The sequence below is a fragment of the Nicotiana sylvestris genome, chromosome 6 (assembly GCF_000393655.2).
Source record: "Nicotiana sylvestris chromosome 6, ASM39365v2, whole genome shotgun sequence".
NCBI classification, from domain to species: Eukaryota; Viridiplantae; Streptophyta; class Magnoliopsida; order Solanales; family Solanaceae; genus Nicotiana; species Nicotiana sylvestris.
The window spans coordinates 73,039,268-73,064,682 of record NC_091062.1 but is presented as its reverse complement, the minus strand read 5'-3'; the positions used below and the strand labels follow the sequence as shown (position 1 = coordinate 73,064,682).

At 39.2% G+C, this 25,415-nt stretch overlaps 1 pseudogene; it reads left to right on the top strand.

Moving 5' to 3' along the window:
* The first annotated feature begins 974 nt into the window (after positions 1-974).
* LOC104225865 (histone-lysine N-methyltransferase ATXR6-like) overlaps positions 975-25,415 on the top strand; it is a 189,535-nt pseudogene continuing 165,094 nt past the window's right edge.

Here is a 25,415-nt window from a genome sequence, read left to right as displayed (position 1 = left end):
AGTTTGGAATGACGAAAATCTTGAGGAAAAGTATGAATAGTGCTTATGCTAGGTTCTAAGCGTTAGTATAAATCATTATCATTGGCATGATGCTTGAGTAGGTTTGGAAATTTATTTCTTGCGATGTGCTTAATTTTATTCACTCGAGGACGAGCAAAAGTCTAAGTGTGGAGTGTGATAAATGACCAAAAGTACATGACTTTGGGGGTATTTTCATCTTATTTATCGTGTGAGTTATGGGAGATTACATAATTTTTGAAGTGAAATATACTCATTATGTGTTTCTTGTGTGTAGGAGTGAGTTCTAATGATAATGGATCAAAAGATGTCAAATTATTGCAAAAAGGAAAAAAATGGAAGGATTGAGAGCTCGTCTATCTTGAGCGTGACACGAAACGGACGCAAAAAAGGAGAAAACTAAAGGCACAAAACAGTGAACTGAAGCAGAGGCACGGATCGCTTCGCGAATCGAAAGAATTTCAAAAGCTAAATCGGCGTCCATGGGCGTGCGAGCGTAGATATGGATTCCAGCCTTTTCCGTTCGAGTTTGGATTGATTAGTTCCACCCCATATCAGCCCTAAGTGATATAAATACATCAAAGAATGACTTTTTAAGGGTTAGACATTATCTTTGAAGGCAAGAACAAGCAAGGAGCAAGGTGGAAAATTCGAAAACGTGTTTTTATCTTTCTTCTTCCTTTTTATATTGTTGGTGATGAATTCTAATATTGTAGTTGGGTGCAAACAATTATAAGTAGCTAAGCTATTTTATCTAGGGTTTGAAGGAACCTTTTGGAGAACGAAATTCCATTACGTTTAATATAAGTTTGCCATTGAATTTTCTCTACTTGTTCAACTATGTGATTATTGTAGTTGATTGAAGGGTCCTCAATTGACTGTGCCTATTTACTGTGTATTGCTTGAAAAAGAGTACACATTTAGGTAGTTGTTGAATAACATCACTCTTAACGTAAATGAGGACTAAATATGGAGGGTTTAAAGGTTGGATTAGGAATAAAGAAACATTTATGCTATCTTAGTGAGCAGTGAACTAATGCCAGCTAGCGTAGTTCGAAAGAATACGCCTAGTAAATTATGGTAATTGCTCGGAAGAGAATTATGACTCCCGAAGTACTCATGATCGGTAGAAAATACTTAGGCAAATTTATAGGAAACGTAGCGGGGAGAATTTCGAAGAAGGGGAAAATCATAACTCTAGACCTTTCCAATATTGTTTATAAATATTTGCTTTGTTAGTAATAAAATTATAGTTTTTTAATTACTTATCTTTTAGTTAGTAAACACTCAATTCATTATCCAATATTTCTGCAAGTTGATTACTTGAATTCTTGCGAAACTAGTGGTTGTAATTAATAGGTTAATTCTCCGTGGGATTCAACTTCGGACTTGTAAACCAGATTATATTTGAAAGTTTAATCTTTTTTAAGTAGTATATAGGCGGATAATCACAATTGTGCTTGTCTTACAGAAACCTGGTTTCCATAGATGATTGCAACAACTAACTTCACAACATGTAAAGCATATGTATCTTGAATTTTGCTGTTTCCGTAATATAAGGGAGAATACCCCATGATTGGTTCAAATCTATTCCTTTTGGTGATTGATAGCTTCATTTTCCTGTGATATGCAGAATTTCCTCTTGCTCAGACAAAAATTGTTGTTTTTTTCCGGATTCAGAGACCAACAAATTCCATTGACAAGCTTAATCCAGGTAAAAGTCGTTTCAAGGTCTCGTCATTGTGTTCTTCATTTGTTTATGGTTTCATTACTTTTCCATGCCTCTTATTACTTGAAAAGTGAGTGATCTTGATCCTTTGTTTCTTTAGATTGCCAAAAGAAACGAAAACGTAGTAGTAGTAGCTTGGCAGTGTCGAAGAAGGGGAGAAGATTGCTTCCCTTCAATCCTTGTGAGGATCCTACCAGGAGACTGGAACATATGGCGTCTCTTGATACTGCTTTGACAACAACTGAAGCAGAATTCAGTAATGAGCTTACTTATATGTCAGGCATGGCTGCAAGATCAGCCAATCGTGCTGCACTTGAACGAGACGGGATGCAGGTATAGCAAAACATAGAAATATTGGGAACATTATATTTTGGCCAAAGAAATGTGTTAGACTTCAGAGTTGGCAGGGTAATGATGAACTAAACTTTGGAAATACCAAGAACAGCAATTCAAAAAATATACTACAATATTGCTTTATCACTTTGTAAAACATGCCCCTTTTGATTTCTATGTAATCAAAAATATTTGCCAAACAAGAAAGCAATAGCAACTGTAAATGTCAAAAGTAACGACACAAGGAGAGATCGTGGAAGGATTTGATTATTCTTTTGGTCAGAAAAACTCAAGCTGCTTTCACATGGCGTGTTACTTGATTAATTCTAAATCTTAAGCCTTTGGTTATATTTCTCAAACTGAAGGTGTTGTTAGAACTCTGTATTCAAAATCAGTAAATGAACAAACGTTAGTTTTAGAAATGAAAGCAGAAAATTCCGAGCCTACAAGTTTCTTGTGTTTCCTTAAGGAATTTAATCCCCTTACAATGCCCAAGGTTACGAATTAGTTCCTCCCAGAATAGAATGGAATAACTATTCTGTGATAGCGGCACTTCAAATCACAGAATTTCGGCGAACTCAAATGGCGGAGCAAATCACACAAAATGCTTATGTTTTGGGTTTTGGAAAAACAACGCAGAATGCAGAAGTTTGAGGGGAGTGATTTCAGATTTTTTTCGGTAGTGAAAATGAGGCTAAACCTCTCTATTTATAGCCAACAAGGTTGAGTACCAACAAGTGCAAAGGTGCCTGTTCAATGATACGATGTCTATTCAGCTATTGAATGGAACGTTTCAGCTGTTGGTCGCGAAATAATTCCGCGATCTTCCAATGCGCGAAAATGATTCCGCGATCTTCCAACTCGAAAAATATTTATAAAAGAAAATGTTAAATAATGGAAAAGAAAATAAATTTGGTCCAAAAAATTATCAATCATATCAATAGACCAAAATCCGAAGCCGAAGTCGAAGCTGAAGCCGAAGCCGAAGCTGAGCGAGCGACGACGACGGCGCGAGACACCACTCCTTCTTAACTCTTTAAGAGCTAGAAGATGAGCTTCTATATTTATACACAAAATTTTTCTTTCCTTCTTCCAATGAGGGACACAATGCATTAGTAAAGTGAACTAATTCAAAATTTCACTTCCCTCCATTTCTTTTCCCACTATTTTTCATTCACACGTCTTTTGATATTAATAACAAAACCCAACAATCCCCCACATGAATGGGGAATGACTATCTGAAATAAATATGCATGAAAAACTGTGTGTGATTTACAAGTAAGGATTAACCGCATCTGGATAAGTAGGTTTCCCTTTGAACTTTCTGAAGTGAACATATATCGGCTATACTTGATCAATCGGTAGATTTGATATCTTTGAACCGTCGAATTTTGGTGTATACCTAGACAGCCATATGTCACACTATCAACCCTTAACCGTCTTTGGTTCTCATTGTTGTGTTTGTTTCAGCCATGAACACCGCTTGGTTTTATAAGTGCGTAGAGAACTGGCCTTAGAACATTCTCCTTGAAGCGCCTTACACTTCACACTTATATAGGTGATTCCTAAATGTATTATCCCGTAGATACACTATTTGATATACCCCGTATCAAACTTAGAAACCATTAAAAAGTCCTAACGCTTTATCCTTGGTACTGAACATTGTCTGCATCATGAGAATGGACCAAAATTTTATTTGACAATGTTGAACCGTCACTAATGACTTTGTTTGATCTCCTTGAACTTAGATCTTGGGATCTCCAATCTTCTAGGTAGAGTTACCGCCATAGTGACTTGTCCTCGGCCATAGTCCCATTCCCTTTGATAACTTCTCAACCGCCTCTCTAGGTAGGCCTTTTGTAACCAGATTCGATACATTATCTTTTGACTTTACAAATTCAATTGTGATAATTCCACTAGAGAGTAGTTGTCTAACGGGGTATTATGTCTTCGTCGAATGTGACGATATTTCTCGTTATACATAACGCTCCCAGCCCTTCCTATTGCTGCTTGACTGTCGCAATGTATGCATACAGGTGCTAAAGGTTTGGGCCAAAATGGAATGTCTTTTAAGAAATTCCGGAGCCATTCAGCTTCTTTACCGGCCTTGTCTAAAGCTATAAACTCAGACTCCATTGTAGAGCGAGCGATGCATGTCGTTTTGGATGACTTCCAAGACACTACTCCTCCAGCAATGGTAAAAATATATCCAATTGTGGATTTTATTTCTGTTGATCCAATTTGCATCACTATATTCCTCAATAACTGCGGGATAATTATTGTAATGCAATGCATAGTCTTGAGTATATTTCAAATATCCCAAAACTCGTTTCATTGCTATCCAATGAGCTTGGTTGAAATTACTTGTGTATCGACTAAGCTTGATTATTGCACAAGCTATATCAGGTCATGTACAATTCATAATGTACATCAAACTTCCCAACACTCGAGCATATTCCAACTGAGATTTGCTTTGACCTTTATTCTTTACAAGAGTATGGTTTAAATCAATTGGCGTTTTTTTACTTCTTTAAAGTCCAAATATTTGAACTTTTCAAGAATTATTTTAATATAATGAGATAGAGAAAAATCTAGACCTTGAGGAGTCTGAAGAATCTTAATTCCCAAAATTAAATCGGCAACTGCTAAGTCTTTCATATCAAACTTACTAGTAAGCATGCGCTTAGTAGCGTTTGTGTTAGCAATGTCATTACTCATTATCAACGTATTATCCACATATAAACAAATAATGACTATTTGATTTGGGGTATTCTTAATGTAAACACATTTGTGACACTCATTTATCTTGAAACTATTTGACATCATTGTTTGGTCAAATTTCGCATACCATTGTTTTGGTACTTGTTTTAGTCCGTAAAGTGACTTAACAAGTCGACACACCTTCTTTTCTTTTTCGGAAACTACAAACCCTTCAGGTTGTTCCATATAGATTTCTTCATCTAAATCTCCATTTAAGAAGGATGTCTTTACATCCATTTGATGGATTTGAAGGCCATACACGGCGACTAACACTATTAACACTCGGATAGATGTAATCCTTGTTACCGACAAGTATGTGTCAAAGTAATCAAGACCTTCTCATTGTCTAAATCCTTTAACAATTAATCTTGCCTTATATTTGTCAATAGTACCATCAAATTTCATTTTCTTCTTGAAAATCCACGTAGAACCCAAAAGTTTATTTCCCGGAGGAAGATCAACCAATTCCCAAGTATGATTACTTAATATGGATTCTATCTCACCATTGACTGCCTCTTTCCAGTATTGTTGTTCCGAGGGACACATTGTTTCTTTGAATGTTTGTGGCTTATTTTCTAACAAGAATGCCAGAAAATCTGGTCCAAAGAAAGTAGCTGTCCTTTGACGTATACTACATCTTGGATTATCCTCATCAAAAGTACTTTCCTTTGTTTCTTCCTGAGGTCGCTTAGATTTTTCATTAGACGACTCACATTCCATTTTATACGGATAAATATTCTCAAAGAATTCAACATTATCGGATTCAATTACCGTATTAATATGAATGTCAGAATTTTCTGATTTATGAACCAGAAAATAATATGCCTTACTATTTGTTGCATATCCTATGAAAACACAATCAACGGTTTTTGGTCTAATCTTTACCCTTTTGGGTTTAGGAACTTGTACTTTAGCCAACCCCCCCCCCCCCCCACTTTAAAATATTTTAAGTTGGGCTTTCTTCCTTTCCATTTTTTTATATGGAATAGATTGCGTTTTGCTATGGGGAACTCGATTCAGTATTTGATTAGCTGTAAGAATAGCTTCCCCCCACAAGTTATAGGTAAACCAAAACTTATTAACAAGGCATTCATCATCTCCTTTAGCGTTCTATTCTTTCTTTCTGCAATTCCATTAGACTGCGGTGAGTAAGGGGCAGTTGTTTGGTGAATAATGCCATTTTCCAAATATATTTCTTCAAAAAGAGATTCATATTCGCCACCCCTATCACTTCTTATCATTTTGATCTTTTTGTTTAGTTGCGTTTCAACTTTATTTTTGTATTGCTTGAATGCATCAATTGCTTCTTCTTTATTATTGAGTAATTAAATATAGCAATATCTAGTACTGTCGTCAATGAAATTTATGAAATACTTTTTTCCACCGCAAGATGGTATTGACTTCATGTCGTAAATATCTATGTGAATTAAGTCTAAAGGATTTGAATTCCTTTCAACTGACTTATAAGGATGCTTAACATACTTTGATTCCACACATATTTGACATTTCGAGCTATTGCATTCAAACTTAGGCAATACTTCCAAACTAATCATTTTTCACAAAGTTTTGAATTTGACGTGGCCTAAACGTTCATGCCATAAATTATTTGACTCAAGCAAGTAAGAAGAAGCTGAAATTTTATTCATATCAAAGGCAATTACATTGAGTTTGAAAAGGCCCTCAGTCAGGTAACCTTTTCCTATATACATTTCATTCTTACTAACTACAACCTTATCGGAAACAAAAACACACTTAAAGCCATTCTTGACTAGAAGTGATGTCGAGATTATATTCTTCTGCATTTCAGGAACATGAAGAACATCATTTAGAGTCACAATCTTGTCAGAAGTCATCTTCAAAGCTATCTTGCCCATTCCTTCAATTTTTGCAGTAGAGGGATTTGCCATAAACACTGTCTCATTGGGTCTAGCGGGAGCATAAGAAGTAAACAACTCCTTGTTAGCACAAACATGTCAACTTGCTCAATCCACCATTCTCTAGGATTTCCGACTAGGTTGCATTCTGAAAGCATGGCACATAAATCAACTATTTTATCATTCTTCTCAATCATGTTTGCTTGACTTTTCTTCTTGTCCTTCTATGGTGCACGACATTCAGAAGCCTTGTGTCCAACCTTTCCACAGTTGTGGCAATTACCTTTGAACTTCTTCTTGCTTGGGTAATTCTTTGGTCCAGATGGCTTCTTTCTCTTTTTACTCGTTGAAGCTTCCTCAACAATATTTTCACCCATTATTGTTGAATTTCCACGAGACTTCTTCTCAACAGCCTTGTGGTCCTATTCAATTCGTAGACGAACAATAAGGTCTTCAAGCGTCATCTCCTTGCGCTTATGTTACAAGTAATTCTTAAAGTCCTTCCACAGTGGAGGCAGCTTTTCAATAAATGCCGCAACTTGAAACGCTTCATTTATGACCATACCTTCAATCATAAATTTATAATTAGTACAATAATCAATATCTTGAATAAAATAATTTACTCATTTTATACCTTTAGCAAGGAGGCCATGAACAATAACTTGCAGTTCTTGGACTTGCGTTATGACAGATTTATCGTCAACCATTTTGAAATCCAAAAATTTGGCGGTCACAAACTTCTTTAGTCCAACATCTTCAGTCTTGTACTTCTTTTCAAGAGCATTCCATAATTCTCTTGATGTTTTCATGATGCTATAAACATTGTACAAGCCATCTTCCAAGCAACTTAAAATATAGTTTTTGCATAAGAAGTCAGAATGCTTCCATGCCTCAGTGACCACAAATCGTTCATTTTCAGGAGTTTCTTCTCCTAGAACTGGAACATCTTCACTGATAAAGCACTGTAAACTGAGTGTGGTCAGGTAGAAAATATTTTTTGCTGCCAACGCTTAAAGTCGACACCGGAAAACTTTTCGAGTTTTTCTGCCGGTGCCATCGCCAGTGCAGGAGTTGTGCGACTTGAAGACGCATTTGTCGTTGCAACAATAGTCCCAACAGAACTATTCTGTGGTTCCGCACTCGTTGTCATCTTTTTGTCAAAAAAATTGACAAATAAAATTAGTATCTCGGTGAAGTTTTTATATCTTCAAACCAAATACAAACAACCGAGTTTTAATATCTCGGATTGAGTAGAAAGTCACAAAGACTTTTATCTCAAACTGGAGTAGAAAATTCGAAGATTTTAATCTCCAAAATGGGAGTAGAAAATCAATTAGATTTTAGTCTCCCAAAGCAAAAAGTTAGATTGAATACAGAAATAAAACGTTAAATTCCTTAAGCTTGTTAGAACACTGTATTCAAATTCAGTAAATGAACAAACATTATTTTAAATACGAAAGCTAAAAATTCCGAGCCCACAAGTTTCTTGTGTTTCCTTAAGGAATTTAACCCCTCACAATGCTTAAGGTTGCAGATTAATTCCTCCCAAGATAGACATAACTATTCTATTATAACGACACTTCAAATCACAGAATTTCGGCGAATTCAAATGGGGGAGCAAATCACACAAAATGCTTACGTTTTTGGTTTTGAAAAAACAATGCAGAATGCAGAAGTTCGAGGGGAGTGATTTCAGATTTTTTTTGGCAGTGAAAATGAGGCTAAACCTCTCTATTTATAGTCAGCAAGGTTGAGTCCCAATAGGTGCAAAGGTGCATGTTCAATGATAAGGTGTCTATTCAACTATTGAATGGAATGTTTCAGCTATTGGTCACGAATTAATTCCGCGATCTTCCAATGCGCGAAAATGATCCCGCGATCTTCCAACGCGAAATTATTTTAGAAAAGAAAATATTAAATAATGTAAAAGGAAATAAATTTGGTCCAAAAAATAATCAATCAATCATATCAATTGACCAAATCCAAATTCAAATTCGAATCCGAATCCGAATCTGAATCCGAATCCGAAGTCGAAGCCGAGCCGAGCGAGAGACGACGACGATGACGATAATGCGAGGCACCACTTCTTCTTAACTCTTTAAGAGCTAGAACATGAGATTCTATATTTATACCCAAAGATTTTCTTTCCTTCTTCCAATGAGGGACAAAGTGCATTTGTACAGTGAACTAATTAAAAATTTCACTTTCCTCCATTTCTTTTCCCACAATTTTTCATTTACACCTCTTTTGTTAATAATAACAAAACCCAACAATCCCCCACATGAATGGGGAATGGCTATCTGAAACAAATATGCATGAAAAACTGTGTGTGATTCGCAAGTAAGGATTAACCGCATCTGATAAGTAGGTTTCCCTTTGAACTTTCCGTAGTGAACATATGTCGGATATACTCGTTCAATCGGTAGATTTGATATCTTTGAACTGTCAAACTTTGGTGTATACCTAGACAACCATATGTCACACAATCAACCCTTAACCGTCTTTGGTTCTCATTGTTGTGTTTGTTTTAGCCATGAACACCGCTTGGTTTTATAAGTGCGTAGAGAACTGGCCTTACAACATTCTCCTTGAAGCGCCTTACACTTCACACTTATATAGGTGATTCCTAAATGTATTATCCCGTAGATACACTATTTGATATACCCCGTATCAAACTTAGAAACCATTAAAAAGTCCTAACACTTTATCCTTGGTACTGAATATTGTTTGCATCATGAGAATGGATCAAAATTTTATTTGACAATGTTGAACCGTCACTAATGACTTTGTTTGATCTCCTTGAACCTAGATCTTGGGATCTCCAGTGTTCTAGGTAGAGTTACCGCCATAGTGACCTATCCTCGGCCATAGTCCCATTCCCTTTGATGACTTCTCAACCGCCCCTCTAGGTAGGCCTTTTGTAAGCGGATTCGATACATTATCTTTTGACTTTACATAGTCAATTGTGATAATTCCACTAGAGAGTAGTTGTCTAACAGTATTATGTCTTCGTCGAATGTGATGAGATTTCCCGTTATACATATTGCTCCCAGCTCTTCCTATTGTTGCTTGACTCTCGCAATGTATGCATACAGGTGCCAAAAATTTGGGCCAAAATGGAATGTCTTCTAAGAAATTCTAGAGCCATTCAGCTTCTTCACCAACCTTGTCTAAAACTATAAACTCAGTCCATTGTAGAGCGAGCGATGCATGTTTGTTTAGATGACTTCCAAGACACTGCTCCTCCACCAATGGTAAAAATGTATCCACTTGTGGATTTTGTTTCCGTTGATCTAGTGATCCAATTTGCATCACTATATCCCTCAATAGCTGCTGGATAATTATTGTAATGCAATGCATAGTCTTGAGTATATTTCAAATATCCCAAAACTCGTTTCATTGCTATCTAATGAGCTTGGTTGTGATTACTTGTGTATCGACTAAGCTTGCTTATTGCACAAGCTATATCAGGTCGTGCACAATTCATAATATACATCAAACTTCCCAACACTCGAGCATATTCCAATTGAGATTTGCTTTGACCTTTATTCTTTACAAGAGTATGGTTTAAATCAATTAGTGTTTTTGCTTCTTTAAAGTCCAAATATTTGAACTTTTCAAGAATCATTTTAATATAATGAGATTGAGACAAAGCTAGACCTTGAGGAGTCTGAAGAATCTTAATTCCCAAAATTAAATCGGCAACTCCTAAGTCTTCCATATCAAACTTACTATTAAGCATGCACTTAGTAGCATTTATGTTAGCAATGTCATTACTCATTATCAACATATCATCCACATATAAACAAACAATGACTATTTGATTTGGAGTATTCTTAATGTAAACACATTTGTCACACTCATTGATCTTGAAACCATTTGACAACATTGTTTGGTCAAATTTTTCATGCCATTGTTTTGGAGCTTGTTTTAGTCCGTAAAGTGATTTAATAAGTCGACGCACATTCTTTTATTTTTAGGAAATTACAAACCCTTCAGGTTGTTCCATATAGATTTCTTCCTCTAAATCTCCAGTTAAGAAGGCCGTCTTTACATCCATCTGATGGATTTGAAGGCCATACACGACGGCTAACGCTATTAACACCCGGATAGATGTAATCCTTGTTACCGGCGAGTATGTGTCAAAGTAATCAAGACCTTCTCGTTGTCTATACCCTTTAACAACTAATCTTGCCTTATATTTGTCAATAGTACCATCAAATTTCATTTTCTTCTTGAAAATCTGTATACGGTAAAAATCGGAGGGTCCAATTTTTGGTCATTATGATGCTTCGCATGCACATTCTCCAAAGGCTCGAGATAATGGTCGAGGTTCATACCCAAGGGGTTATCGACGTTTGACCTTGGGGCAGTGCAGATTGGTAGTTATGATGGAAAAGTGGGAAGTTCCCAATGCATGTGGTTAAAGTTGACCAAGTCTATTTGGCTAGTCCAAGCTCATACCGTGGCATTAAATGGTTGTACTAGCCATATATCTTTACAATAAATGAATTTGAACTATGTTGGGATTCCTTGTCATATATAAAGGGGAGCCTTGTCATTTTGTAACACAAGATACAATATCGCTTTCAACATTCAATACAAGAACATTCTCTCTGCTCTCTAACTTAAACATATTCTCTTGATTTCACTACTTACATTTATTGCTTACACTTGCTGCGTTCCATTAATTGCTCTTTATTTATTGCTAGTTATTTGCCATAAAGAGCCTTCATCAAAGATCTCACTACTGTTAGACCTTCATCGGCTGCCCTTAGCTTAGTATCGAGCTCGACCTCGAGGTCCCGTGTAACCTGGTTCAAGGCCCCGATTCTCAGCCACTCGGTTTGCTTAAACATACTGTTTTTAAGTTCTTATCTTATTTTCTAGTCTCATACTTAGCATTTATTGCATTACAACTAACATAAAAATCAATCACATATTTTTAGAACCATAAAATCAAATCTAATTGTAATTACCATTTTCAAGGTAAATAGTTTGGCGCCCACCGTGGGGCTAAAAATAATAGTGATTGTTTTCTTGATGGTTTGATATAACGCAAGTTATCTTTCACACTTTTTCTTGTCCAAGAATCTTTGATTTCAGGTCAAAATGTCTAACTCAGTGAATGCATATGAAAACAACGGTCTTGAAGACCATGGAGAGAATGGTGTAGCTGTTCCAGGTATTGGTTTACCACCACAAAACCCTGAGGACGTACCAAAGCCAATCCCCGCGGATGTGGTCTCGCGTGATGCTCAACACATCGATATAAGCTCCCACACTAACAGGAGCATACGCCAAGGAGACCAACGAGAAGCTCAGAAAACCCCAGCTCGGGAGGAATAAAAAGTTAGCCTTCACGTTATTTTTGAAATGTTACAGGAACAATAGCTGGCGATTGCTCAACTACAAAGCCATAAAAAAACTCCAAGCATAGCAGCATCGAAAACGGCTCCTCGAGCCAAACAGGTACTGGAAAGATAGATTAACAATGGGTCAGTAGCCGACCCCGCTATTATGAAGATGCTCGGGGATCTCAAAAAGAGGATTGAATCGGGTGAAAAAATGATAGAAGCCAACGACAAAAAGGTAGAGACCTACAACTCGAGGGTCGATCAGATCCCGGGCGCACCCCCAATCCTGAAAGGTGTTGATTCGAAGAAATTCATACAAAAGCCATTCCCGTCAAATGCCGCTACAAAGCCCATCCTGAAGAAATTCAAAATGCCCGATCTCTCGAAGTACAATGGGACCTTGGAGCCCAACGAGCACGTCACAGCTTACACTTGTGCGGTAAAGGGCAACAACCTAAAGGACGATAAGATCGAATCCGTCCTGGTAAAAAAGTTCGGAGAAACACTTTCGAAAGGGGCCATGATGTGGTATCACAACCTAGCACCGAAATCGATAGACTCGTTTGCCATGCTAGCAGATTCTTTCATAAAGGCACATGCCGGCGCCATCAAGGTGGCTACAAGGAAATCCGACGTCTTCAAAATCAAGCAAAGAGAAAACGACATGCTGCAGGAGTTCGTATCTCGCTTTCAAATGGAGCGAATGGAATTACCACCAGTCTCCGATGATTGGTCAGTGCAGGCTTTCACCCAAGGCTTGAACAAACGAAGCTCGGTGGCTTCGAAGCAGCTGAAGCAGAATTTGGTTGAATATCCCGCCGTGACTTGGTCGGACATCCACAACTGATACCAATCAAAGATCAGGGTCGAGGATGACCAATTGGGAGCCCCCAAGCTCGGTATATCCAAGCAGACTCCTGGCAAAGGAGCCAAAGCCAAACAAGGAAAAGTACCAACCATACACTGAAGATCAAAGAAACGCCCCAAGGCGAAACATACCCCGAAATGACCGAAGGACAAATCGAGGTCAAAATCTTCGGGGACTCGTAAATTGAGCCGTATTCAAAATATACACAGGGCTGACAGAGGCACCACGATTATCCGAGTATAACTTCAACGTCGATATTTCGGACATCATGTCAGCCATAAGTAAAATCAAAGAAACCAGGTGGCTAAGGCCCATACAATCAGATCCGTCATAGAGGAACCCTAACATGGTGTGCGAATTTCACAGCACACACGGTCACAGGACCAAAGACCGCAGACAGCTCCGAGAAGAAGTAGCTCCATTACTCAGCAAAGGGCATCTCCAAGAGTTTCTTAGTGACTTAACCAAAAATCAGTTTTGGGAAAGAGAGGCGAATAGGAAGAATGAAACAAATGAGCCTCAACATGTCATCCACATGATTTTTGGAGGCATCGACATTCCACAAGAACCCTTTGTCAAACGAACAAAAATATCCATCACTAGGGAAAAGCGGACTCGAGGTTACATACTCGAGGACACTCTCACATTCAGACATCGAGACCCTGTCTCAGCCTCATAACGGCACATTGGTAATTTCTTTTCTTGTGAATACATTTCAAATTAAACGTATACCTGTGGATCCAGGTAGTTCGGCCAACATTATCAGGTTAAGGGTCGTGGAGCAGCTCGGGCTACTCGACCAGATCGTGCCCGCCTCGTGAGTCCTCAATGGATTCAATATGGCGAGCGAGACAACCAAAGGGGAAATCACCCTCCCGGCCAACGTGATCGGAACAACATAAAATGCCAAGTTTCATGTCATCGAAGGAGACATAAGGTACAACGCCTTGCTTGGGAGGCCATGGATACACTGCATGAGAGCAGTACCATCAACCCTTCATCAAATGATGAAGTTTCCAATGAAGGACGGAATAAAAACTGTGTATGGAGAACAATATGCAGCAAAGGAGATGTTCACAGTGCACGATGTGGCACTGACGCCAACGCCTTCAACATCGAAGGAGCCAAAGGACAAGAAAAAAATGGTGCATTAATCATGAGATACATCCTCAGTTACACCCGAATAAAACAAACAAAGGACTGTACCGCGTCCCCTAAGCAAATGTTTGAAGCATATCGAGGCTCAAAGCGCCATCACCACTAAGGTATAACCATCTCCCTTTTTATTCACATCTTACACTAACCTTTGTGCAAATGTCCGATCAGAACAGTCGAAGCGCTGCCCAGCTCGAAGACCTTAAGGTTTCAAAGCATACGTTGCACTCTTTTCCTTCGATCGGGTTTTATCCCAAGAAGGGTTTTATCGACAAGGGTTTTAACGAGGCAACATGTATATGCTACCTAAGGAGAATTTCGCAAGTATTCAAGGCTTCTCTTCAATCATCCTCGAACACCAGGGGGCATCCCCCCGGAGGATCACCTTCTCGAAGAAGTCAAGATGTGCCAAAAAGGGTCTCGATAGGAAAACGATGTATCGGGCCAAACGGTCGAACGAACCGTGTCCGCATAAAATAACTGAGCCCCTGACGATGAAAACATGTATACTTGTGCCAAGTAATCAAAGAATACTTTTACTCCATCAAAATGCTTTACGGTTCAAAGGAGTCCCACTATGTTTTTTACAAGAAATGACTCCAGAGCTAGGAATTTCCCGAACTCTCGGAGACTGACGTCAAAAACTTGAAGCATTAAGACCTCCAGGTCAGAAACTTCGAACTCGTAAGCCCTCAATGAGGCAACACCAAGTTTACAAAGAACGGCTCCAGAGCCAAAAAAGTTTCAACATTACGGGGACTATCATCAACTATCACCCTATCGTTATGTTTAAAACCCGAGGCTGTAAGACCCTAAGCGGGCAACCTCGAGCTTGTAAGACTTTCGTAAGGCAATACCAAATCTGTAAGACCTCAAGCAACACATGAACTATGCTTGTACCAAGTAACCTATCTATAAGACCTCAAATAAGGCATGTTCAAATTTATAAGAACTTACAAAAGGCATAATCCCGATCTTAAAGCTAAGGCTATATATTCGAACTTGTAAGACCCCTAAAAAGGCATACCCTCGATATAGATGACGAAGCTACTCCTCTCGGGGACAAAAAGGGTACGGCCAAATAGAATGACTACGGTCACAAGGCTGTACTAGCCAAACTCATGCGACTCGGGGACGCCCGACCATAGCTATAAAATCACAGGCCTTCAATTACTTCAAAAAAACTTTGAAATGAACCGGTTAATCAGGCTACCCTCATCATAAGCAAAAGAGCTTCGATCATATCAACTCCAAACAACAGGCTTCGAAACAATTTAGCCAACGAGCAAAACCTCTCTAGGTGCTCATTTACCACTACAAAACGGCTTATAATCGAGGCTCTTATCGAGCCGTCGAAGAGTCGGGCAAATACAAAAACTTCAAAAAATCTCTAATGAGGGAAATAAAGCCTATATTAAAGGGCGTACCGACCCTATACTTAAGAGCCACTGCCGCCGGCCTATATTAAAGGTCATACCAACCCAATGCGTAAGAGCCACTATCGCCAATCCACATTAGAGGTCGTACCGACCCAACGCATAAGAGCCTAAGGGCCAGCTTAAAATTCAAAAACTTAAGGGTCAATAAGCTTGAGTTGAAACCCTACTTGAAGACTGAGCCCGAAACAGTCAATTGAATATGCCTAGGGGCATAGGCATAAGAGCCACTGTTACCAGCTTAAAATTAAAGGTCGTATCGACCCTACACGTAAGATCCTACGATTCAGCCTAACAAGCCTCAGGGCCGAATTGTAAACCTAAGGGTTTCTACTCAAAGGCCAAATCGTCTGGCCAATCATCGACGAACGTACAAATACAAAACAAAGAAAGACATGCACAAGAAAATATAAATTCATGAAAAGAAAAAACTGAAAGGTTTCTTTACATATGCATATAAAATAATGCAAGGCTACACTTACAAAAGTTCTCTAAGAACACTATACAAAGAATCAAAAAGAAAAAAAGCCTAGTCTATTTTCCCTCGGGGACTACAGCCCTATCGGCCTCTTCTCTATCATCTTCGACATCAGATACGAGGAATTTGGCGTCATATTCTTCCGCCTTGGTCTGCGCTATCTCTTCCAAGAGATCGAAGCCCCTATCATGAATCTCTTCGAGGGTCTCCCCCCGAGACTTACATCGGGCATATTCATTGCTTTTGCACTCTTGATCAGAAGCCCCTCTCAGTTCAACTCGAGCGTCATCATTGTCTTTTAAATAGACGACCATTTTCTTGTCGGCCTTAGCCCGAATTTCTTCAGCCTCAGCTAGGGCGTCCACAACCTTGGCCTTCATCTCTAAAAGGTCGGAATCAAGCCTTGCAATCCTGCTCGTCTGAACCGAGATGTTTTCACCAGTGTTCCGGAGCTGTACCTCGAGGGCAGAAACCTTGGCTAGAGCATTCTTCTTGGCTGCAACGTGAGCATCTATCTGAGTCCTTAGCTCGTTACACTTATGCTTGGCTTGGCCAACCTCACCCCAAAGGCGTTCCAAATCCTCTATCTTGTTTTGCAACTGAGGCATCAAAATATTAATCTCTGAGGATAGAAGAAGGAACATGCATTCCCTCGGAGCAAAAGTTACCTGTTTCTCAAGGTGGCTCTCATAGTTCAGGCTTCGATTCGCCTCGTACCGAAGGTGCTTCAATTCTTTTCCCCTTTCATCACAAAGAAGCCTAAGGGATTTCTCCCCATCCAAGGCCTTCCTTAACCGGGCTTCACAGCGGAGCAACTCAGACTTGAGCTTGTCAAAGGCCTATGAAAAAGAAGCTCAATCAGAAAATGAAAGTGTAAAGAAGATCAACGAAGTCGACCAAAGCTCACCACAGAACAAAGCCACTAAACCTCCTTAAAAGTTGAGCGTGCACCTACTGGCCTGGTCTCACCAGCCCTAGTTGAACCGATCTCAGTGGGGACATGGTCGCTCAATACCCCGCTTGATTTAGGCGGCCCCTGGTCTTGAACATCCCTCGAAGTACCTTCGACGGGGGGAGAGGACGGAGGCAGAGAATCCTTATCCCTCGAAGTACCTTCGACGGGAAAAGAAGACGACGACAAAAGAGGAGCCACTTTTCCAAGGCTAGGGGCCTCCGATGCCACAGGATCAACAAATACATCTTCTTTAGGCCTCCGAGTAGGACTTGTCTCGCTAGGAGCACCTTCGCCCTGCGAGGGTTCCTTCCATTTGTTATTATTCCTCGATTCTGAAGCCGACGACCCCCTCCTCCTCTCCGAGGGAGCACGATCTTACCTCAAGAAAATCTCCAATGCCTGTGATGATAGAGTTAGCACACACATAGTACCCTCCAAAGAAAGCAAATCACACAGCACGTACCGTGGTGTTTTGCCTCCCATATACCCTTGGATAGATCCCGCCACTTACGCTCTTCATAGGACGAATGGGCTGCCAGCTTCCAAGTCCAGTTCGCCAGGTCAGGAACCTTGTATGGAATCCACGAGGTTGCTGCAAGAAAAAAAAGAGAAAGCGTCTTTATAGAATCCGTCTCCATTATGAGTAAAAACGATAAAAACACAAGTGTACCACTTACGTGTGATATTCCATTCTCAGGAAATAGCAGGAACTCCACAGGGATAACATCGACAATCCTTATTCGGATGAATCGATTCATCCATCCTCAGTCCCCATTTTCTTCACCATCAACAACAAAGGGTCTGGTGGACCGGCATCGTAAAGCTATCAGGCCTCAACAATGAAAGGGTCGATACAATCTGATGAGATGGCTAATGGTGAACTCGAGCCTGGCTTCTTATGCAAAGAACCTCATCATCAGCACTGTCCTCCAGAACGATGGGTGAACCTGTGCCAGGGTAGCCCGATATCTTCGACAAAAGTCAAGGACGACTCTATCGGTAGGACCCAATGTGAAGGGGTACGTGTATACATGTAAAACCCCTCTGTATGAGCCGTAATGTTCTCTTTCGGGAAAGGTACCTGCAGTACCACCTTTTCTCCCCCATCTACAGTCTCTCCTCACTGCCTCAAGGTGTTCCTCTCCTATTGATGAAGTAAACCTTTATGCATGATCCCAATGGCCCTCAATATTGGGAGGCCTCTCTAGTGAAAGGTCCCTCATCGAGACAAAAATGTCTTGAGATTGGCTCGCCAGACGCCGGCGGTGTACCACCGATTGAGCAGAAAGAAGAAGTGGAACCCTCCTCTTCTTGGTGAATGGATTTAGGCATGAAAGCCATGACTATAATAAAACAAGAGAAGGAAAATGAAAACTCAGGCGAAAACATTGAATTAAAATGACAGAAAAGCTGACGCAAGGAAGAAGAACTCTATGAAAAGGGATATCGGCTCAAAATAGCGAAATCCTCAGAAAAGAAGGAAATAAACTCATATAGAGCAAGCGGCGGCTATCCGCCTACCCTACAAGGCCAATTAATTCCGACTAGGCCATTATCACTTTCGGGGAGATGTACCGGTAGTATCACCTCGATCATTTAATGACCATGTCGTACGATTAACACTGGTGTACAATGTTTGAGGGATCAAAAACCCCCACATCAACCTAGCCTCGAGATGGTACCCGATCTCGAGGATCCCTGCTACTGTGAAAATAGGCTCTAAAGAGCCATTAATATCACTCTAAGCCTCGAGATGGTACCCGATCTCGAGGATCCCTGTCAAAACAAAAAATAAGATCTAAGGAACTATTTGTATAAACCTAACCTCGAGGTGCTACCCTATCTCGAGGGTTTCTGATATTACAAGTACGGGTCATCCACCCGATTCTTTGGCCCTCGAGCTACCTGAGCCCAAGCCAGTTCTCACTCGAGAATTACTAATAAAGCCTTAGGGCTATTTTCGCCTACAGATCAAGTTAAACGCTCTCTCAATTACTTTAGTACATGGGCCATCTGAGTCCAGGCGTATCCTCATCTAGGGTCTATCTATAACGCCTTAGGGCTATCTTCACTCTAAGTTCAAATCAAGTTTTTTAGGCCACCCAAGCTCGAGCTAACTCTAACTCGGGGACTGTCTATGAAAGTCTTAGGGCTATCTTTATTCTCAGGCGAGGACTATCAAAAGGGCCTAAAAGGCTAAATCTCGTTTTAAAATCCGAAGCCCTATTATCAATCAATTCGAAGTTGGGGGTCCCGGTGGCGTAAGTATATATCATTTCAATCCGGGCTCAGTCCGAGGAATGGCAAAGGGTTACAAGGAATATCATATTAACCAATCAGGAACCAAGGGAATACCGACGCCCGGGCTCGGTATTCGGATCGATCGGTGGAGTCATGTGCTTAGATCCTTCACAAACGAAGATAAAAGGAAATCCAGCACAAATCAGAGACAAATTGAAGAAACATTTTTGTATTAATAAATGGTGATTACAAAAGCCAACGAAGGGTCTTTTACACATGATTACAAAAGCCCACGGAGGGTCCTTACACATGCAAAGAAGCAAAAAAAAAATAGCTAAAAGTCTAATCTACTATTGGAGGTACACCCTCAGGGGCAATTTCTGTGAGAACCATTCCCTTAGAGACCCCATCTTGACCTTCCAAATGACGTCTTCGAGAACCTCCTCCAAAGCAAAAAAGATGAAGAAGCAGAAAAAGATGATGAAGTGGCTAGGTGAAAAATTTGGCGAGTATGGGTCTCGCCAACACTACTATTGGGAAGCCACTTCTTGAGACATTGCACCGGTGTGGGATGCAAAAGTTAGTAGATGGCACCACCTCACTCCATGGAAAGCAAAAGGAGTGAAGCGCCGCACCAGGTGGAAGTTAAGAGAGGTGAGCAGCAGTCTATGGTCCACATATCCTCTGATACGAAGATTATTTGAGATTCCTCTCTCGTTATCTTTGGCCAAAAACAACAACAAACCAGTACGATTCCACTAAGTGGGGAAAGGTTATGAAGAGGAGTCATGGCATAACTGGCAAGGCCGTTGCCGTGTGACCTTATGACCACGGGCTTTAAACATATGAAATAGAGTTGGACGAGGATGAAGAGAAGAAAGGAGTTAAAGGCTGTTGAAGAATGACTGAATGATGTTTTGATTAATAGAAAGCTTCCATTTATAGAAAGGTGGCAGCATAATCGACAACGCAATCAATGCCTTTGGGAAACATATCGATAGGCGCAATCAATACTTTTTGGGAGACGGATCGGCAGCGATATTATCGCTTTGAGAATGTAAACCAGCGCTACATTGAATGCTTCTGGAAAGATGTACCGATGGGACATCGCAGTTATCATAAAAGCTTACATCATAAGCATGATGTCATCACAAGAGGCTCGAGGACATCGGTGTTAAAACTGTTTCTTATCATTTTAATCTAAGAAATGCGAGGACTATCTATATACATTAAAAATTGGAGGGTCCAATTTTTGGTCATTATGACGTTTCGTAGGCACATTCTCCAAAGGCTCGAGATAATAGTCGAGGTTCATACCCGAGGGGTTATCGACATCTGACCTCAGGGCAGTGCAGATCGGTAGTTATGATAGAAAAGCGGGAAGTTCCCAATGTATGTGGTTAAAGCTGACCAAGTCTATTTGGCTAGTCCAAGCCTGTACCGTGGAATTAAATGGTTGTACCAGCCATATATCTTTGCAAAAAATGCATTTATACTATGTTGGGATTCCTCCTCATATATAAAGGGGACCCTTGTCATTTTGTAACACAAGATACAATATCGCTTTCAACATTCAATACAAGAACATTCTCTCTGCTCTCTAACCTAAACATATGATCTTGATTTCACTACTTATGTTTATTGCTTACACTTGTTGCGTTCCATTAATTGCCCTTCATTTATTGCTCGTTATTGGTCATAAAAAGCCTTTATCAAAGCTCTCAATACTGTTAAACCTTCATCGGCTGCCCATATCTTAGTATCGAGCTCGACCTCGAGGCCCCGTGTAACCTGGTTCAAGGCCCCGATTCTCAGCCACCCGGTTTGCTTAAACATACTATTTTTAAGTTCTTATCTTATTTCCTAGTCTCATACTTAACATCTATTGCCTTACAACTAGCATAATAATAAATCACGTATTTTTAGAACCATAAAATCAAATCCAATTGTAATTACCATTTACAAGGTAAACAAAATCCATTTAGAACCCAAAGGTTTATTTCCCGGAGGAAGATCAACCAATTCCCAAGTATGATTACTTAATATGGATTCTATCTCACTATTGACTGCCTCTTTCCAATATTGTGCTTCCAAGGAAGACATTGCTTCTTTGAATGTTTGAGGCTCATTTTCCAACAAGAATGCCAGAAAATCTGGTCCAAAGGAAGTAGATGTCCTTTGACGTGTACTACGTCTTGGATTATCCTCATCAAAAGTACTTTCCTTTGTTTCTTCCCGAGGTCGCTTAGATTTTTCATTAGATGACTGACATTCCATTTTATACGGATAAATATTCTCAAAAAATTCAGCATTATCTGATTCAATTACCGTATTAATATGAATGTCGGGATTTTCTGATTTATGAACCAGAAAATGATATGCCTTACTATTTGTTGCATATCCTATGAAAATGCATTCAACAGTATTTTAAGTTGGGTTTCCTTCCTTTCCATTTTTCATATGGAATGGATTGCGTTTTGCTATGGGGAACTCGATTCAGTATTTGATTAGCTGTAAGAATAGCTTCCCCCACAAGTTCTGAGGTAAACCAGAACTTATTAACAAGGCGTTCAACATCTCTAGGATTTTCGACTAGGTTGCATTCTGAAAGCATGGCACATAAAATCGTCTATTTCATCATTCTTCTCAATCATGTTTGCTTGGCTTTTCTTCTTGTCTTTCTTTGGTGCACGAAATTCAGTAGCCTTGTGTCTAACCTTTCCACAGTTGTGGCAATTACCTTTGAACTTCTTCTTGCTTGGGTAATTCTTTGGTCCAGACGGCTTCTTTCTCTTTTTACTCGTTGAAGCTTCCTCAACAATATTTGCACCCATTATTTTTGAATTTCCACGAGACTTGTTCTCAGCAACCTTATTGTCCTCTTCAATGCGTAGACGAACAATAAGGTCTTCAAGCGTCATTTCTTTGCGCTTATGTTTCAAGTAATTATTAAAGTCCTTCCATAGCGGAGACAACTTTTCAATAAATGCCGCAACTTGAAACGCTTCATTTATGATCATACCTTCAATCATAAATTTATAATTAGTACAATAATCAATATCTTGAATAAAAATGTTGACTTGTTTTATACCTTCATCAAGGAGGTCAGGAACAATAACTTGCAATTCTTAGACTTGCGTTATGACAGATTTATTGTCAACCATTTTGATATCCAGAAATTTGGCGGCCACAAACTTCTTTAGTCCAACATCTTCAGTCTTATACTTGTTTTCAAGAGCATTCCATAATTCTCTTGATGTTTTCATGATGCTATAAACATTGTACAAGACATCTTCCAAGCAACTTAAATATAGTTTTTGTATAAGAAGTCAGAATGCTTCCATGCCTCAGTGACCACAAATCGTTCATTTTTAGGAGTTTCTTCTCCCAGAACTGGAACGGTTTTGCTGATAAAGTGTTGTAAACTGAGTGTGGTTAGGTTGAAGAACAGTTTTTGCTACCAACACTTAAAGACAACACTGGTAAACTTTTCGAGTTTTTCTGCCGGTGCCATCGCCGGTGCAGGAGTTATGCGACTTGATGACGCATTTGTCGTTGCAGCAGTAGTCCCAATAGAACCACTCTATTGTTCTACACTCATTGTCATTTTTCTGTAAAAGAAATTGACAAAAAGAATTAGTATCTCAGTGAAGTTTTTATATCTTCAAACCAAATACAAACAATCGAGTTTTTATATCTCGTATTGAGTAGAAAGTTACAAAGACTTTAATCTCAAACTGGAGTAGAAAATTTGAAGATTTTAATCTCCAAAACGGGAGTAGAAAATCAATAAGATTTTAGTCTCCCAAAGCAGAAAGTAAGATTGAATACAGAAATAAAACGTTAAATTCCTTAAGCTTGTTAGAACTCTGTATTCAAAATCAGTAAATGAACAAACGTTAGTTTCAAAACGAAAGCAGAAAATTCCTCTCCCACAAGTTTCTTGTGTTTCCTTAAGGAATTTAATCCCCTCACAAAGACCAAGGTTGGATTAATTCCTCCTAGGATACAATAAAATAACTATTCTGTGATAGCAGCACTTCAAATCACAGAATTTCGGTGAACTCAAATGGCGGAGCAAATCACACAAAATGCATATGTTTTTGGTTTTGGAAAAATAATGTAGAATGCAGAAGTTCGAGGGGAGTGATTTTAGATTTTTCGGTAGGGAAAATAAGGCTAAACCTCTCTATTTATAGCCAGCAAGGTTGAATCCCAACAGGTGCAAAGGTGCCTGTTCAATGATAAGGTGTCTATTCAGCTATTGAATGGAACGTTTTAGTTATTGGTCGCGAAATAATTTTGCGATCTTCAAATGCGCGAAAATGATTCCGCGATCTTCCAATGCAAAAAATATTAAGAAAAGAAAATGTTAAATAATGGAAAAGGAAATAAATTTGGTCCAAAAAATTATCAATCAATCATATAAATTGACCAAATCCAAATCCAAATCCAAATCCGAATCCGAATCCGAAGCCAAAGCCGAGCCAAGCGAGCGACGACGACACGAGGTACCACTTCTTCTTAACCTTTTAAGAGCTAGAAGATGAGCTTCTATATTTATGCACAAAGATTTTCTTTCCTTCTTCCAATGAGAGACAAAGTGCATTAGTAAAGTAAAGTAATTCAAAATTTCACTTCCCTCCATTTCTTTTCCCATAATTTTCCATTCACACCTCTTCTGTTATTAATAACAAAACCCAACAATCCCTCACATGAATGGGGAATGGCTATCTGAAACAAATATGCATAATAAATTGTGTGTGATTCACAAGTAAGAATTAACCGCATCTAGATAAGTAGGTTTCCCTTTGAACTTTCCGTATTGAACATATGTCGGATATACTCGATCAATCGGTAGATTTGATATCTTTGAACCGTCGAACTTTGGTGTATACCTAGACAACCATATGTCACACAATCAACCCTTAACCGTCTTTGGTTCTCATTGTTGTGTTCGTTTTAGCCATGAACACCGCCTGGTTTCATAAGTGCATAGAGAACTGGCCTTACAACATTCTCCTTGAAGCGGCTTACACTTAACACTTATATAGGTGATTCTTAAACGTATTATACCATAGATACACTATTTGATATACCCAGTATCAAACTTAGAAACCATTAAAAAGTCCTAATGCTTTATCCTTGGTATTGAACATTGTCTGCATGAGAATGAACCAATATTTTATTTTACAATGTTGAACCATCACTAATGACTTTGTTTGATCTCCTTGAACCTAGATCTTGGGATCTCTAGTGTTCTAGGTAGAGTTACCGCCATAGTGACTTATCCTCGGCCATAGTCCCATTCCCTTTGATGACTTCTCAACCACCTCTCTAAGCAGGCCTTTTGTAAGCGGATTCGCTACATTATCTTTTGACTTTACATAGTCAATTGTGATAATTCCACTAGAGGGTAGTTGTCTAACGGTATTATGTCTTCATCGAATGTGACGAGATTTCCCGTTATACATAACGTTCCCAGCCCTTCCTATTGCTGCTTGACTATCGTAATGTATGCATACAGGTGCCAAAGGTTTGGACCAAAATTGAATGTCTTCTGAGAAATTCCGGAGTCATTCAGCTTCTTCACCGGCCTTGTCTAAAGCTATAAACTCATACTCCATTGTAGAGCAAGCGATGCATGTCTGTTTGGATGACTTCTAAGACACTGTTCCTCCACCAATGGTTAAAATGTATCCACTTGTGGATTTTGTTTCCGTTGATCTAGTGATCCAATTTGCATCACTATATCCCTCAATAACTACGGGATAATTATTGTAATGCAATGCATAATCTTGAGTATATTTCAAATATCCCAAAACTCGTTTCATTGCTATCCAATAAGCTTGGTTGGGATTAATTACTTGTGTATCTACTAAGCTTGCTTATTGCACAAGATATATCAGGTCGTGTACAATTCATAATGTACATCAAACTTCCTAACACTCGAGTATATGATAATTGAGATTTTCTTTGACCTTTATTCTTTACAAGAGTATGGTTTAAATCAATTGGCGTTTTTGCTTCTTTAAAGTTCAAATATTTGAACTTCTCAAGAATCATTTTAATATAATGAGATTGAGACAAATCTAGACCTTGAGGAATTTAAAGAATCTTAATTCCCAAAATTAAATCGGCAACTCCTAAGTCTATCATACCAAACTTACTAGTAAGCATACGCTTAGTAGCATTTATGTTAGCAATGTCA